This window comes from Lathamus discolor, chromosome 2 (assembly GCF_037157495.1).
Source record: "Lathamus discolor isolate bLatDis1 chromosome 2, bLatDis1.hap1, whole genome shotgun sequence".
NCBI classification, from domain to species: domain Eukaryota; kingdom Metazoa; phylum Chordata; class Aves; order Psittaciformes; family Psittacidae; genus Lathamus; species Lathamus discolor.
The window spans coordinates 65,480,594-65,498,325 of record NC_088885.1 but is presented as its reverse complement, the minus strand read 5'-3'; the positions used below and the strand labels follow the sequence as shown (position 1 = coordinate 65,498,325).

The 17,732-nt window shown below is 37.1% G+C and overlaps 1 protein-coding gene across 1 annotated transcript in view; it reads left to right on the top strand.

Annotated features, from left to right (window-relative positions):
* The window catches only part of RNF144B (ring finger protein 144B), an 88,187-nt gene that overhangs the window by 512 nt on the left and 69,943 nt on the right, over positions 1-17,732 (top strand). The gene's annotated exons all lie outside the window — the stretch shown is intronic.

Here is a 17,732-nt window from a genome sequence, read left to right as displayed (position 1 = left end):
CTTGCCCGAAGCCAAGCAGGCTTCGGCACCCCTACTTTCCAGGTGCACAGGCGGTGATTGCCGGCTCTGGGCATGTGTGTTAATTGCTTTGTCCTCTGCAAAAGAGGTGAACTTTCCTCACCTTCGGGAACTGTGTGCGGTTCCTTTCGACTCTGGGAGTTTGTGAATGTAGGCTTGCTCCTCCGTTTGCTCCAGAGTTAACAGTGGCAGTGGTATTCAGTGAGGGGTTTCGTTTTACATACAAGTAATATTCTGAAGCCTCATAAAGGCTGATATATATTAATTTAAGCATGTACGCTGCACTTTTAACAGTGGGTTAGCATATTTTCCCTATATCTTTTCTCTAGGTATGCTTTGTTACCTATGAGGTGTAAGTGCAACCTTGCAAAAGCTTCTAAACCTTAAGAGACTACTACTGTGAAGAAAGTCTTGTTTTCAGATTTCAGCCCTCAGTATTTATTCTGAAATGCATAAGCTAGACATAGAAACAAATATTAAACAATCCGTAGTTGAAACAATTACATATATAGAAAAAGAAATCCCAACTAAATTTGTTTAAAGGTTTATACATCTGCTTGCTATATTCAAGCTACTTAAAATTCTAGGGCCTGCCACGTGAATTCTGTATGAATCGTATCTTATTTTAAAATGAATGGAATTTCACATTTAAAATATTTATGGCATGTTAAAGCAATATCCATGGTCTGGCATAGACTAACAAAATCCAGAAAGTTCTGCATGAAAGCAAAGCATTTATCCTCATTTCACCTCTGCGTCCTGGTTTTCTAGGCATTTCTTCTCACAAATTATGTAGTTACTCATTGTTTGACCCTTACAGGGCTTTAGGTTTAGTGAAGTGAGTTAATGCCAGGTGGCCAAGTTTTGTTCCCAATTACTTCAGACTTTATACCGTGGTAACTCTATTTCTCTCAGAGCTGTTACTCTAGATTTACCTGACTGTAACTGAATACTGAATATGTTCAATAGCTTCTGTCATATTTTGTGACTTTTGTCAGCTCAAGCCAGGCTTTTAATCCAGGATTTGTATGTAAATTGGATAATGCACAATTTAACTGATTCTCCTCTTCAATAGTGCCTGCAGAATTGGAAATATAAATGTAACACATGTTTTTAGTAGAGGCAAGAAACCACAATGCTGTTTTATGTGCCCAAAAGCTACAACCATTCAGTTCAACGACCTTTTTAGTGGAAATTCTGGTATGACAGAGCTAAAAGCCTTAGGGAAACTATTTTATGTGAACACACATAAATAGCCTTGCAAAGTCAAGATGAGAAGGACTTTTAAAGTTAAAAGTATTAAAGAATTCCAGTAATGACATTCTGAAATAGAGACAACTTAAATATAGGAAGCCTCTGTTTTCCTTTCTGGTGGCTGCACCTCAGAGGCTTCAGAGATTTCTGCATCTAGCTTCCTCTTAGTGTGAGGAGGGTTCCACCACAGTCTTGAACCCCAAGGAGAGTTACAGGAGGCCTGTGGAGAGCTGAAGGGGTTTGGCGCGGAATAGAAGATTTAAGTCAGGTTCTTGGTTTGGTCTTGCTGTATGTTAATGCATCTGTAGGGGGCACTTAGGTAAAGTTTTTTTGCAGTGTGAGAACCTAGAAGATCGTATTTGAAATTCTCAGAGTCTGTAAAGGGAAAATGCCCCATCTTTTTTTTTTTTTTTTTTTATAATACAGAAGATTTTTATCTCAGTATGAGTAGATAGAAATGGATGGACAAAAACTTGCTTAAATATTGTCAATACTTTAAAGTAGAAACTTGATAATGCTTATTTGAAGTATCACCTTTGATAGCAGGATCATTATTTTGGAGAAAACATAGCTAAAGGCCGTTTTTTAATGTGAGACTCAAAGAGCTGTCATATAAGGGGAAAAATTAAGATAAATATTTGGGAGTCTCTGCTGAGCTGTATCCTAATCTAAATGTTATAAAAGAGTAAAAAGTCTGTAATTGTGAGTTCTGTCTCTACATTTTTTCACCACATTGCTTTTGCATTTATCATTTTTCCTTTATCATTTTTCATGCCTAGAAAACTAGGAAATGGAGAAAAATTAGAAATAACCCTAGAAATGGAGAGCTATTTTCCATAAATTTCATTGATGTCTCTCATTTAAAGTTTGGAGTATGAGAGATTTGCACTGACATGAATGCATTACATAATTCCAAGAGGTATCCATCTGCAATAATGATTAAGAAAAACTGTACAAGGAAGAGTACATTGAGACTGAGAGGACTGAATCACTCACCACTTCTTTCAATGAATGTAGCTGTCTGAAGAAGCCCATCAGTTTGAAATGTGCCATTGTGTAGTGCATTTGAATGATGTGGAAAGGTTTGAAAGCTGTGAAACTAATCATTCCTGACTAGCAGCTGTGGATATTGTGATAAAAATTTTTTACTTACAAGAGGCTAAAATGAAGACTGCACCTTGGTAATGACCAGATAAAGCAATCCAGTTTGGAGGAATTGTAATAGGTAAATTCCTCATGTCAAAACGTCAGGTGGATGATTTTGCTTGCAACAAGCAGGAGTGTAATTCAGGGGCATTTATTACTTTAGAATGATATAAAGGAATGAAGATGCTGGCATAGGAGTGATTATTGATGTTGCCATGCAAAAGGGAATGTGGCTGGATACTTACTGGTGAAAGTTATTGTCCATTCTTGCAACTGGAGTTCTTCCTAATTTTACTTCTAGGGCTTCCTCTACATTCTTTATGGAGGAAGACACTGATTTTAAGACACAGGCTGCTCCACTTTTTTTTTTTTTTTTTCAGTTCTCCCTATAGAAGAGAAGCTTGTAGTTGTAGATTTTATTGCTTCTTTAAACAGAAAGACTTCTCATATTTCAGTCTTTTTCTGATGACCATAACAGAATAGATTCTGAAATCTTCCTAGTACAGAGTAGTGTCTTTACATGTGTTGATGGATTTTAGAAAACATTTGCTCAAGATGTGTGTTTTACCAGATATTAACTTTTCATATTTGAAAAAGTGGGAAGCCTTTTGAGTATGGAACTAGAAAATAAGTTTCTGGTCCAGTGTGTGTGAATGTAATAATCACCTCCTATGTCATCAAAGACAAACTAGTGAAGGTTTCTATACCTGGGTTTTGTAGATGTTATACAGAGAAAATATAGGAATATTCTGAAGCTTGCTCAAAAAGATGAAACACTGTGTGGTGCCTAGTGAATGAAAGCTATATAAGTTCTCAAAATGTTTGGCATTGTATAGAGGTTTTTCTTTTAAAGTAATTTCTAATGTTGCGCTAAGCCTTCCTGGTCAAAATAACCAAACACGAGAGTATTCATTTACATGGAAATCAGTACCTTAGTTATCCTGTTTATTTTGCAGACAGTATCAAGACACTCTTTTACTTGATGTAATTCTAAAAATTAGATTGTTTTGTAAAACACTTTAGTCACGGCAATCCAAATATGAGTCAAAATTATTGCAAGGGTGTCACAGAAGGCAGAATTTGAGTACTCAACTGCCTGAGGATGAGCGATACCACTTCTGAAATGTGGACATTACACATAGACTTTCCAGGAATAGCATCACATTGCTACCCACATGCATCTGTGGGTAGATGGGTGAGCTTTTTCAGAAAATTCACAGGCTAATTAGGTCATATTCATCCCCTGATCACATATATAACAGTGTAAATACTTGGTGATAGAAGCTCAGGAACTAGTCAGAACTAGCTGGAAACTTTTTGTTTCTTTCTCTTGCCTTTTCTGCTATCCCATTCTCTTCTGTTCCCTATAATTCTGTTGTAAATAAATAAATTTCTGTTACTGGAATTCTGAACATTACCAATCAGTCTCTGTAAGTGAAACAACCTCTAAGACTCCAAATCTGGGCTAGCTGCTCAGGTGAAATCAGTTGTTGGTTTTTGACTTTTTATTCCGCTCTCCATTTTATGACTGAGGAATAGCATAGCATGAATATCATTTAATAGCAGAAATGGAAATAGGCTACAAGTCTGATGATTCCCATCCGTACTGCCTGGATAATTGAAAAAACCAGAAATTTACAACATCTTTAATAAAAGTCAGTAGAAAAGAGCAGCGTAAAATGATCAAATTGTGCAGTCCCACAGGACTTTTAATCGCTAAAAGGGATAGCTTATCTGGAAATGGTTATGATATCCATTCTGTCTCATTCAGCGGTTTTGTTGTCTATGCAGCAACAGCCTCACTGGGCTTTACAGCTTGACCTGTTAAGCTGGAACACCAGGTTGTGATCTGTGGCAGAGAGCTATGGGACAGAAAACCAAACATGCAGTGTACAAACATACATCTAGTATAAGCTATCTCCCTGATTTCACTTCAAAGTACTCTGTGAACATGGATGTACTTTATTATGCATGTTTTGCTCACACGAAAAATAGGACAAAATTATTTGCTTCGATTTCTGAGAATAACTTTGTGACTTACATTGTTACTGTTTTTTTGGATTTCAGCAAAAACCAACCAAACAGCTGTTACTGTAGCTAACCTCTTATGAGGGCAAAGGGGTGTTAGTGAGAGTAATATATCCAGAGGTCTGATGTCTCCTGTATCCTTGCTCAGCACTTTAGTAAGTTGATTTTAAGGAAGATCTTGAAATGCAAAACTAACTTGAAAACTGTTATTCTTCCAATGTGTTGGTTAAGATCATACTTTTCTTAGGCCTGTGTTGAATAAATGTCTCACTTAACTCTTATTAATGATCCAGTATACACAGAGAGGTGTATTACTCCCAGTAATTTGAAAGGATTTAAGAATTGGTAAAATAGATCTTGGGCTTGTTCATACTCTACAAAAGTTTCTGGGTTGCCTCAGGTACTACTCTTTCCAGCTTTTATAAAAATAGTTTCACAAAACACTTCAAACTTTTTTTCTGGTTACAGAACCTTTGTTGTTGCAAGCATTTGCTGTACTTCTTCAGTTTTCAAGAAGATGATACAGCATAGGAAATTTCAAGAGAAATATCCTAGCTTCTCTGAGTAATTATTGGATAAATAAACTGAATCTCTTTAATTTTGGCAAAAATGTGAACTGTCAAACTTGGCAAAATCCTATGATTCTATGAAATTGTTTGCTGCTTTTTGGAACAGAACATGTATGGTGGGCAAAAGTGTCTCTGTGGAACAGAATACATGTTTTTTAAGGATTCGTTCCTGATACTGCAGGTTAATAAATGAAAATTAGACAGAAGTAGAGCTCACACAATATAATGCTAGTGCCTTGGATTCACTTGAGAGTTGTTTGGGTTTTTTTTTTTAAATAAATTATTATGGTCTTATTACAGTAGGTGGCAGCCTGTAGAAGCCTGCTAAATTAGAAGTTATGCAAGAATTTTCACCGTCATCTTGTCTCTGAATGTTGTCTTTGCATCATTGTAACTTAATGAAATATTCTTTCCTGATCAAATTTTTATGTCTGGTTTTAGTCCAGAGGTTGACTTTCTTGGAAAGCTCATGGGAAAATCCTCTGCCTGGTTTTGATTAAAAAAAAAAAAAAAAATCAACAACAAACATACATATCAAAAATTACATACTTTTCCCATTTGAAATGTAGCTGGGGAATGAGTCTGCTGTTATAGAAACACAGCTATACAATTTGAGAGTTTCAGCTTGGCCATTTCTCGCTGAGTGTTTAATTACTTTGGAAATAAAAGATTGAACAAATATTTAAAAAATCTGGTGTCTGTTCCTAGTTTCTTCTTGGTTGCTTTATACTGTTTGTTTTTTGAAAGACTTGTACCCTGGTTGCTGCCATGTGGTGAGGCTTGTCCTGCTGTGCTTTTAAACTTCCATAGATCGGCATGAATTAGCACAATACACTTGCCACTGCCTTTGGTGGGACGAGGCTTCCTTGGGTGCTTAGTTAGGCCTTAAGGGAAATACTTCTACCCACTGTGTAACGTAGCTTTTATTATTCATGAGAATTAGACTTTTGGGTGGTGGATTTGCAGCATTAATTACAAGATCCTTGATCACACTTGAGCTTTGTAACCTGAACACTCTGGTAAGCTGGAAGCAGTTGACTCTCACTTCTCAGAAATAGGTCCTGAAACCCTAATGCTATAAATACCTATGAGAGTGGTTACCTGATTTGCCTACTCAAATAAAGATGGAATATTCACATACCTAAAGGTTTCTACAGTTACGTACAGGGTTGTAGACTTTAATAATGTGACATAGCTGATATCTCTGTGAGAAGTTGTAAGCTTTATAGAAAATTGTAAGATGTAATATTATTAGATATGCTTGTTCTATGAAACTTCCTATTTTGGTCTTGAAAAGTAAACATTTCCTAAGCATTAAAAATTTACTCAATTTTGATTTAAGTACTCAAAGTCCTTCCACTGTTGTAAAGGAGTTCTGAATGAAGCTACTCTGAGAAAAGTCTTTTTTGCCCACAGTAAATTGCCACCTCATGTATCCCACTATTGAAGCCATCTGCAGGAGTATGCAGGCTGAGTGATACAGTTGCAGAATTTGTGTGTCACTGCTGACATGTAAATGTCAGTTCAGTCTGTAACTTTAAGCCTCTGTCCAATCTGCTCCAGGCTTTGCAGATGCTAAAAGTAAAGCAGGATCTAGCATTAACTATAGAAGTTAAGACTTATTAAAACAAATGCCATGGTGCTCATCAGAGTAGGAATTTAGTTAGGTCATGGCTATTTCTTCTTAAAAATGGATAGGTATGTCATTTTCTTATTTTCTGTGCTTAAGAGGTGACTTGCCAAGGATGAATGTGGCCTGCAGTATGCATCAGAATAATCATTATTACAGAGGGAGGTGTAATACATGTTTCTTTCAAAGAAATCTGAGTGCTGTTAGATTGCATCTGTTTTTGTATGAGTAACTGCCTATGCAATTAGCCTTTAGAAAATACATTCACCTCGAGTTTTGACCAAAAAGTTTTGCTTGTCTCTTCAGAGTATTTTCTACTTTTAAACTCTCTTTAAAAAAAAAAAAGAAAAAGATATGTGACCTTACTTGGCATAGAAGGTCACATATCTTGGCTTTCTGTCTGGTTAAGTAATTCAGTTTAAAAATGAGCTAAGCAACAGAGCAATTTTTGTGATTTTTGTGAGTGCCTTACAAAAATACTTGCTTGAAACGCTTTCACTTAACACTTCTTCACAGCTACCTTTCTGCCCAGTGCTAAACACAGCACTCTGTCTTGACTGCGTTTTGTGCTTCAGAAAATATGAATAGATGTCTCTGGGCTTGCGTACATAGGAACATTCAGTAAAAAATATTCCAAATTACCTGCATGGGCACTCTGGAATATTAATTTGAGCTAACTTCTAAAGTATATTAATTAGATCGCATTCAAATCTGCTATGGATACGTGTATTTGGAAGTGACGTTTGTTTGTTTAGCTGACTTCTGAAGTAAATTAAACAAAAGCATTTCACAGTCACTTTTAAACTCTATTTATGGTTAACTAATACATTTTAAAAGCTTATTCAGATTAATCTTCCTGAAGGTTCTGGCTAATAAAGCCTGCTAAGTTTTGTTAAGGGTGATTGATGAAGTTACGTTGCCTAGTTCTCTGTTCCGCTCCTCTTAGGCTGCTGGACAGAGTAGCAGAACAGCATGTAGACTTGCTGTGCAGCCAGGGTGGTTCACAAGTGGCACTTGGTGCAAACTTATGTTCAGAGAAAGCAAGCACAGTGGACTGTAAACTGGGGAGTCAAAGCACAGACATTGCTTACTGTGCTGCAGCAATGGCCATCTTTGGCAGAAGGTGAGGCAGGCAGCAAAAAGTGGTGATGTCTTCAGTGATCCCTAACATCTTCAATTGCAGGATTTCCTGGAAATCTGCAAAACAAGAAGGCATTAAGTTAAACTGTTTGTATGTATACACACACACACACATATATATAGTTTCTGTTTTCCTGACACTGAAGGTGTGTCTTCAAAGAGAAGTTGCCATGGAATAAGGCAGGATGCGCACAACATCTTTTGCTCCACGCTGGCTCCTGTTTTGGCTATTACTGAATATTCTTGTTGAATATGAAATAGTTCATTATCCTGGAGTGTTCAACTCATTGCACATGGAAGGCATTATTGAGGGTTTGAATTTATTCTGTATATTCATACCCTCAAATAATACAGAGTAGCTTCTTTGTGTAGATAAGCTGTAAGAGTCCTTTTACTGTCACACAAGGCCACGTATCCTTGAATATTTTTCCACACTCTTCCAGCAGTACAAAAGTATGCTTCTCATGTTGTGACCATCCCTGATGCCAGAGATACTCATGCAGTGAGGCCATCCTGCAGAAACTGTGTGCAAGAGGAAACTTTGAATGCAGTTAGTGGTGGGATAAGGCACTCTGCTTTTTCTGGAATTATGATTAAATTTGGTGCAGATTGATTTGGACGAGCATACGGAATCTTTCTCGTTTATGTGGTTCTAGCTAGGAACACTGACTCCTTTTCAAACATTATGTGTAGTAATGCATGTTAAACTCCTTTATAATATTTAAGTAGTTACACATCACTTTTTCTTTTGTAATTTAGTCCCAACAATCTGGAATTTGCCTGGTAGTACCCAGCAAAAAGCCCCAGAATATGCCCCCTTAAACATTCCTGATGCTTCCCAAATAAAATACTGCCTTTTGACTGATGAAACAGATCACATTCTTTGGCCTGGGCTCTGCTCCTCACCTCAGAAAAACAGTCCTGAAAATGAGTTAAATCAGGTTTTTTGGATGTGCTACTACTATGTGTTGGTTTTTCCTTTCTTCTGAGGATACCTAGGTTTGTGCTTGGGGTTCTTCTGTCAAGGCTAGTATAAGTATTGTTCGTAGACTTGTAATCATTTATTATTTGTCTCTTTCTCATTTCACAGTATATTACAACTTTAAAAACTTTTTCTTTTTTTTTTTAAATGCAGGGTTTTTTCCCTACTTCCACTACCTTTGCAGAGCTGAGAACTGGCCCATTTTGCACTTCTGTGTTGCATTATATTCTGGCAACTGTTGTGTAATATGTAAGCCTGTATATATTTGTTTATGGCAATTTGCATTTTCACATACATTTGAAAGAGTCCAAGATATTTTAAAATGCAAGTGTATAAGTTGGTTTTAAAAATTATGTATTGCCATGAGGGACAACGCTCTAAATGCCAGAAAATAAAACTGCACTTGTCTGGTCCATGAAGAGCTGCAGCAGCCCCTGGATGTATGCTCAGGTCAGTGTTACTGGACCAGGAAAGCAGCTGCTGGTTAGAGGTGGGCACTCCATCTGCCTCTGAAGGTCTAAGATTTTGGCTGCCAGTTTTCTGGTGGTTTACTATTATCTGCTCTAAAGTGCTGGATTTTAATGTCTCTTATAACACTCTAATTCTGTATCATCCTGCCAGTTCCCTGTGTGAGGTCTGTGAAGGACTAGTGGCTCCATAACTGGAAGTGAACATTGTAACCAGGGCTATAAGCTGGTTTTGCCATGGAGGATGGTGGCAGTAGCATATGCTGCCATTGTGCAGCAGGTCCCTGCTTTGGTCTGGGTTGCACAGAATTTGAAGTAGCTTCAATTTCAACTGGGAGTTCAGTTCACACCTGCTGTTATAAAAAAACTTGACTTTATGTGAAACAGTAATAAAATTTTTATTGTCTGACTTTTATTTCACCTGAAACGGGTTGAAAGAATCTTAAATGGGCTGAAAGAATCTTGGGTAAGTATTTAAATCTGCTCCTCTTTTGGCATGTAAGGTTTAGGGATATTTTAAGAGATCAGTGTAAAATCTTACAAGATCCATAAACCTTTTTGATTAGAGAACAAAAATGTGTTGATTTCTGACATCTCTCTTGAGAAATGGAAAAGAAAAATTGATTATTAATCAAAGATTGATGTATGAAATAGAAAGTATGAAGTTATATCTTGCAAATGGTTCCTGTTCAATGTACTTTTGACAGACAAAGGCAGATGTAACTTTTGTAACTCCAGAATTACAGTTCTCTTTAAAGCATATTTAGAAGATGCATATTCGTGGTTTTCAGTTTTCAGATGAGCATGCCCACTTGAGTTGACTTCTGCAGTCACCTCTCAACAGGCATCTGTAGTACATGTATTTTCCTTACTTTGACCTCTTTTTTTTTTTTTTTTTTTTAAGGAGGAGAGGCAAGCCTATTGAATAAATTTGGTTTGTAATATTGTGTCTGTCTTAGAGGATAGAATAGTTGATAGTTTTGGTCTATGTCAGGGTGAAAATGAAACTTTGTGTTTGTGAGAATTGACTTGATAGCAGCTGTCAAACATGATTTCACGTCATGGGAAGTATTTGAAAATGTTCCTGTCAAATAATGGCATGCTCAGTTCATTCCTGACCTTGGAAATCATTGCTTGTTTTAACAGAATATTCCTCTGGCATCTATATTCTCTGTGAAGTAGGACCAGTAGGGTTCTTGAAAATTAATCTGTATTATCATTAATATAATAAAACAATCCAATCCCCTGTGTCAGAACATCATAGTTAATTTGTTCTAGTGTCAGTCTGCTTTCTATCATGCTGCTTTTTAATTTTCTAATAGAGGTTACATGAACAGGGAGATATCATAACTGAACAGTGAGAATGTAACTCTAAGTTACATGGAAAAATACAATAATAGTAAAGTAGCAGTGAATTTCCTTTGGGAAAACAAGGTTTTCTTCTTTGGTTCCTCATAAAATCGTATGTGCTTTGGCCTTGTGGTTAATGACCTCAGCAGAGTAATTTCGTAGACTTAAAATTACTACAGGATTTTATGTATTTTCCTTTTGCTTATTATTCCTTGACAATTTCATTGATATTGATGGAAAACATAAATTTCATTTACATTTAGATAACCAACTTGTGCTAATGCTAGGAAGTTATAAACAATTCTAAAGCTTTTATACCAGTGCTCTATAACTAAGGTCAGCAAACTGACATTTTCATTCCATATTTAAAATAATTCACACAAAAATAGTCTTTCCAATCCCCAAAGTAAGAATCCTGTTAAGTAAATCTGTGAAAGTTAAGACTGTGTCACATAGTCTGTGTTCTTCCTAATGGAAAAGTGAGCAGGTAGTTACTAAATGGCATTTTATACACCTAACATGCTTAATAGAGCTCAGACAAAAACTGATGTTATGCCTCATAATCCCATTATTTTAGTAGTGTTTCTGATTGTACATAATATATCATTAGGCTATAGCAAATATAAAGGGACACTGGAATGACAGTCTTGCACATCTTGAGGATGAATATCAGTCTGGAAAGGGGATTTTTTTGCTATCAAACTTTATTCTCAAAACTTTTGCACAGGCTTTCTAGAAATCAGGTTACGGAAGTTAATATTATTTGTTCAAGTATTTAATATATTTGCTTTTATTTCGCTGAAGGGTTTCATGTCTTGTTCGTTTTCAATTGCAACCATGCTGTGGATATAAAAAGCTACTATGAATTATGAAAGAAGCAGAAATAAAATGTCAAAATACTTTGGTATTTATTGCATTATCTCCCAAAAGAAAAAGCTTTGATGTAGTTGAAGAGTTGCCTCTTGCTGAGAGCAAGAATCCCACAGGAAAAATGGTTGAGAATCTTGGTTAAATTCACCTTGAAGAGCCACATCAAAGCTAATTGAACTGATGTGGAAGTACCAGTGTAACCACTTGGTCCATGCAAGTTATGTCTTTATAGTTTAAAGAACATCCCAAGTTTTGTCTTTGCTGTCACATTATCCTTTAGGCTACACTCCATACTCCTGGCATAGGTGTTAGAGGTACCATGTCCTAGACAATTTTGAATGCATAGCAGAGTCTAGGAGAATTGTACGAGCTGAAGTAAACTTAAAATCTACTGAGAAAGTTTTGTCTTCAGTAGCGGCAGTGTTATATCCAACTCTGCCAAGACCAAAGTCTTCTCTGCTTCTGTAAACACAAGATAGATAGATTTTCAGATAAATTATATGTGTGTGTAGTTTGGTCAGGTTTTTTCTTGGTTTTGGGGTTTATTTGGGGGGAGGACAACATTGGGGTTTTGGTTTGGTTTCTTTTTTATTTAAAGGCGCCTGAAGAGCCTGGGTATGGCGTTTCACATGATGCTGCTTGGACAATATAAAGAATAACTCTCTGACATGTGTTTGTAAGTACACAAGTAATTTCTTAAATGCTAAATGCAGAGAATATACTCTTCTTTCTTGTCTGGATCATGACTGCAGATGACGAAATACTTTCTCAGGCATAACCAACAGTAGCTTGCTGACATTATGATGAAGAAAGGAACTTAGTTACAATTTTATACTAACTCAATTCTGGTATTACAGGTACTTGGATGAAAACCAGTTTCCCCTTAAAAAAGGGACCACTAATTCTGTGATACCTGGCAACCACCATTTACTGGGAAATCTGTAGTGCTTGTTAGTGGTGTGGGCTGGAAGATTGAATAGCAAGTGTACTGATAAACATTTTAAGGAACATGAACTCAAGGTATTGGAGATTACAGAGTAGATCAAATTAGACTGCTTTATCTATGGAAAACTGTACTCACCCTGCATTCTCTAATTCTTGGTATCCCATTTAAAGGAAGGATTGTTAATCCATGCAAAGGTAATGAAGAGATGTTGTTTTACATTTGAATCATGGAGACTATATAGGGTTGTGGACTGATTCACGTTCAGATAGGCACCTTTCTTTAGCTCAGACAAGGCCTGGATGCAGTCTTCCATCACAAGATGCAAGGCCATTCCAGAGAGGAAAGTAAGTGTAGAGTTTAAGGGGCAGGACTTGTTCAGAAAGCTAAAAGCCTTAGGTCAAGACTTTCTGAAGACTTGTTTCATTCTTGGGTGTCCATTTAAGTAAGATGTTTCCCTGGACCCATCAGTTCATCCAAAACAACTGTGAGGATTGAATGCTTTGGAAAAACTGGGTCGCCTCCTCAATCTTTTCTTAGTGGATAGGGAACTCGAAGGCATGTAACCCATGGTAGTGCTGTGGCATATTGTGGTTTGTAGTTTATCTCCACAGGCAGTTTTGTTGACCCAGATTAGGGGATTAGGGAGTGGGACATGTTAATGAGTAAGGCGTCTTTAGATAATGTTGCCTTTTCCCCGCATCATGGCATAAAGATTTTTTTGCAGTTCATTGCTTAAATTGGAACAAGGTGGTCCATCAAGAACTGAACAGAACCTCTTTTCTCTCTGTAATAAAATACCTCTTTGGAGATTATTGCAGTTTGACGTATTAGTCACTGACTTTCAGTAGTGGTGACTCAATGAGAGAGTTCATTTTGAGGACTGAAGCCTCCTTTTCTGTATATAAATGAATATATATCAATGAATATTACTAATGGTTGGCTGAAATGTTTAAACCCACAAGTCCTTTAAAATTGCACAGAGAGTAGTATAGAAATATTCTCCTGATAAACAATTTCAACTATGGAATTTAAGTTATTTTCTTCATGCAGATGTATCACCCAGTGCCTAACTAGCTAGAGGTGTTTGGCAGAGCTACTAGGTAGATAGAGATTTGCAAGGAAGTTTCTTAGTCATTTGAAATAATTTATGCCTGCAGTAAGTGAACACTAGAGGGCTCTTTAGACTAATGTAAAATAATACAATGTCACATTAATAATTGAGGATGAGTCTGAGGCATTTCATTATCTTGATTTAAATAATCAAAGCCATACTTTTTATTAGAATAGTGTAACACACTCCTTTTAAAGAAGCAATGAATCAGTATATTTGAAAGAAGTGAAGTATAACCTTTTGTTATGTAGCAAGTATTTGAGTTTTTGAGAAGTGGGGCCTTTAAACCTAGCTGGCTTAGATTTTTTATACATTTTTCTGGTTAGCAGCTAAGATTTTTTTTTCATGTTCCCATTCCAAGTGGTTTATTTTAAGGTAACTGCATGGTTTATATTTCTTTCTGCTTGTATGTCCACCTTTAAATTTCTTTCCTTACTTGGTAGTTAATTTATAGTAGCATTGTACAATGCTGTGTACATGATTATTATATGCAGAGGTGAATGTAAAATATCACTCTGCTTGTTTGAAAGTGTTTCTCAATCACTTCATACCTGCTTTTAAAAAAAGGGTCAAACATTTATTTTGTGGATGTCAAGAATGTTTCTTAGCTGGTGTGAGTTTCTAGTGCAGCTTAGAAAGGCTTTGTCATCTTACACTGACTGAAATTCAGACCCTATGTGTGTTTATACCAGTGTTAACTGATACCATTGGCAGGAGGTGGCAGGGGAAGAAGGGAGCTGCAAGTCCTGCTCTATGTTGATGGGAAAAACTGTAAAATAGGACTACTCTATAAGCTGTAGGGGAGCAGTGATCTCATTGTCTCGGTTTACACAGTCTTTGTAATCAGATATATTTTTTTCATGCATCCTCTTGATTTTTCCTTGTAAAGTTGTTCTTGTGCATAATTTGTTCTAGCGTTTTCAATGACACTGTGGTGTTGTAGAAGATAATTGATATTAGAGAAAGGAAGAGACATTTCAAATTGAATTAGTTATTATGGTACCCAATTTACATCACTCTAGGCAGCATAATTTTATATTGTCAGAGGGAAGCCTGAAATTATGCACCAAAATTAATACTACTGTGCTTTGAAATGTAAAGCTTTTGCATACACACAAATGTAGACACTCATTTCAAGAAGAGTTTGTGGAGAACAATGCATAGGTTGCTTGTTTAGAAACATGAAGGGCACTTTTTTTCCCTACAGCAAGTCAATCATTGAAGAAGCAAATGAGACTTGAGAGGTTGAGAGGTAGTTGTTTCATGGGACCAGTGTCCTAGAAACCAGCGGAGATTTTTCAGTGTTAAATAATATTGGCAGCAGCAGAGTAATTTTACTTGAGGGACTTCCTTTGGCTGTCAAACACTCCCCATTTTCTTGGATTTTCCTGGCCTGCTGTGCTGTTTCCAGTCACAGGTACATGCAGCTTATTTTTAGTCCATGGCGTGATTGTTCTGGACAAAACATTCAGCATCCAAGTGGAACTTTTTGAAGGAGGCTTGTAGTGGAAGTAATGATGTAGTGGTCGCAAGAGTAAGAACTCTTATTTCAGCTGTTTCAAGACTGGGAGGAGACATTTCCATTTGACTTTTTCTTTCGGATTCCTGAGACTTCATGACTCAAAATATACATTATCCAAAAGGAGGGTATGGATTTACAAGGAAGAATTAAACTGGTCAGGGAAGATCTTGGCTGATGGTGAGTGAAGTGGTAACTGACCAGAGCAGCCTGCAAAGAGAGCAGGGAAAGAACACCGATGGTCCATTTTTCAGCTCTCTCTCCTACAAGTTGCATCAAGATCGCATTATTGTTCTTTCATGCCAGAAGCTCCTGAGGGAAGTGGGAGAAAAGGAATGTATAGAGAAATGTATGTAAGGGCGATGGGAGGGGAATTAGTGTGCTTTGCATGCCAGGGAGAGAGATGAGGAAAGAGCATACAGTGCTGAAAAGCAGTAGGCAGAGGGGTCTGCTGTACAAGGTCAGACTGGGAGAAGGAGGGTGGGAAGTTCAGAGGGGAAGGAAAAAAACTACCACAGGCCCAAAGCATGCCTGACTGCTTCTAAACCTTCTCCAGACCTCTTTCAGGTCCTCACCCTTACTCCCCTACAGTCCAATAATTTCCCCATTTACCATAACCACCCTCCTAACACCTCTACCCCATCTATACCCCTGCTCTGCTGCTGTTCCCAAGTTCATACTGCTGTCTCAGAGATGAGGACAAAATTGCTTAGTTTCTTCTCGTACTTGGGGCAGTAACAGTAGTTTTGTCTATCTTGGTGAGGAGCTTTGAAGGGATTCCATGGAGGACAGCATAGCTCTCTTTCTCTGAATACTGCTGATGTTATACCTGACAATTAGCAGAATCAAAGTAATTTCAGTTTTCTTTGAGGATGAATGCATTGCATGTGTATGTGTGGTTTAGTTTTCCGTGCACATACAAATTAGAGCTATGGACATTAGACTTCATTAAAATGTCTTCTGGACACTATATGGCGAAAGATGCTATTCAGCTATTCAGCCTAGGACATGTCCAGCTGCTATATTTCTACTTTTCCTCACTGATGAAGCACGATGCATGTGGTGACTTAGATTAGAAAATGACAGGCTTGGATGTCTCAGCTGCTGCTTCTAGCGATCATAGAACCAAAATAGCATGGGCTGCAGCACAGTTCATAAAGCTTACAAAACACACTTGGCTAGTGAAAATGCCAGTCAGGTAGCAAATATTTTGGCAAGGAGAAGGTTCCTTTGATATAATCAGAAGGTTATCCCCTGAATACAGTCTAGGATTTAAGGAGAGCCTGTGCTGGCACCAAGCTGAACAGACTGAATGCTCAGTAAAAAGAACATAATGCATTTCAAAATTATTTCAGTCTCCTGTGTCATGGTTAGTTCTATCTGACTAGGCTTTGTTCGAGTACACAATATTGTCATTTTGGAAAGCTTGAGCTCATTCGTTAACTCTACTCAGTTCTTGCTAGTGTGAATAAATAGATACAGTTCCTACTTGAAATAGCATATTTTTATATTTTTAGCTTTTGCAATTCTAGGTTTCAGAGCAAGATTCAGATAATTGCCAAGAATTGCAGCATTTCAGGAGGAAGCTAAATTGTGCCAAGCAGAGTCAGGAAAGATGAATGTATTTCACATTATTAGAAGATAAAAGCTTATGTTTAGAAAAGTCATGTAATTCTAAAAGGCTTAAATTGTCTGAGGATAAATAATGAACTAGTACCATTAGTTACTGAAATTGATACAGGACTCTTTCAAGGAGAGTATATTTGTTCTGCATTACATAAATTCTGAAAAAAAGTTGGTTGTAGACAAGGAACATGTGACAACATTCCTGTTAAAAACATTTTTTTAAATAATTAGGTATATGATTTTGACATTTGATAAATAAATAAAAAATTTACACCAAGCTTAATCATCAACAACAAGCCAGAAATTAAAAGCACATTCAGAGCTCTGTCTTTCTGATGAACAAATGTGGGGAATCCTCTTTCATGTGTAGTATTATTTGCCTCAATGCCTCTTGTAATTTCAAACCAATTATATTAATACTGTCCTTCAAAGGCATGGCTTTTTCTAGAGGAACAGGTTGCCCAGGGAGGTTGTGAATGCTCCATCCCTGGTGGTGTTCAAGGCCAGGTTGGACAAAGCCTTGGGTGAGATGGTTTAGTGTGAGGTGTCCCTGCCCATGCCAGGGGGGTTGGAACTAGATGATCTTGAGGTCCTTTCCAACCCTAACTATTCTATGATTCTATGTGTTCCTGGATTGTACAGAGGGGATGAAAGAAGAGGAAGAGAAGAAAGCGCTGTGTAGGCAGTGTGTTCGTACTAGGCCCTGACTTCTGCTGGTAGAAACTGGTACTACCAGTCCAAAAACCAATTCCTGTTTCTTTGTATACTGGTAAAGGTGGAAATACTGCAGAGGTCTGATGTTCTGTGGTTTTCATTAAGTTTATGAAATCTGCAGGTTCTCTACTAAGCAACAGTAAATAGTGCCAATCCCTTTTCTTAGCAATGCAGCTTATTGACAATCTAAGAAAATGGGTGTTGGCCATTATAATCATAGCTAAATACTTTCTATGATAGATACATAGATATGTTTCTCTCTATCTGTTATCTAAAGTTGATGTCTCCCAGATTTCATCCAAGTAGTTCAGCTGGAAGTGGAAAACTTTATGTGAGTGGTGGTAAAAACTAACCTTTAGTCA